Genomic DNA, 947 nt, shown 5'->3' on the forward strand with positions numbered 1-947 from the left:
CTATAACTCACCTTAACGAAAATGAAGTAACCACACAAAAAGCGAACAGCGAACGAAGTAAAGTGATCAAGTATGATCACAATCCCGACCTATAAATAAAGCAGGTCGATATAAATAACTAACTTAGGTCAAGCCTTAGTATGATAGCTATAGTACTTGTCGCAAGTAAACATAGAACAACACTCAACATGCTTCGGTTTGATCAGAACAGCGTAAGGACACGTACTTTCTACTTTCAAAAAAGTTTCTATTTTTAGCAGGTTTTCCATTTTTGGAAAGTTTCTATTTTAGAAAAGTTTCTATTTTAGGAAAGTTTCTATTTTAGAAAAGTTTCTATTTTTGGAAAGTTTCCATATTTAGAAAGTTGATATTTTTTGAAAGTTTATAAGTTAGGAAAGTTTCCTTAATTAGAAAGTCAATAAAAGTCAACTGAAAGTCAAAGTCAACCGAAAGTCGACTCAAAAGTCAGCCTTTGTCAAACATAGTCAACATTGAATTTTAAAGTATAAGTTATATTAATAATTAATAATATAAGTTATAATGTTAATTAAAGTCAAATATGTAATTATGTCATAACATAAGTTTAATTAAATTAAATTGAATTATTAAAGTTAACATAAGTTTAAATGATATAATTAATATATCATAAGTATTTAATTAATTAATTAAATATTAATCATAATATAAGTATTATTAATTAATAATAAATTTTAATCATATCATAAGTATTATTAATTAATAATTAATTGTTAATCATATCATATCATAAGTTTCTAATTATAATCATTAAATCATAAGTATTTAATAATTAAATTATAATTAAATCATCACTAAGCCTTATAATAATTAAATAATTAATTAATCTTTATTATAAGTCTTATTATAATAATCTCATAACATAAGTTTAATACTTATCATAAGTATTTTTCATTAATAATAAAAGTATT

This window comes from Rutidosis leptorrhynchoides, chromosome 4 (assembly GCF_046630445.1).
Source record: "Rutidosis leptorrhynchoides isolate AG116_Rl617_1_P2 chromosome 4, CSIRO_AGI_Rlap_v1, whole genome shotgun sequence".
NCBI classification, from domain to species: domain Eukaryota; kingdom Viridiplantae; phylum Streptophyta; class Magnoliopsida; order Asterales; family Asteraceae; genus Rutidosis; species Rutidosis leptorrhynchoides.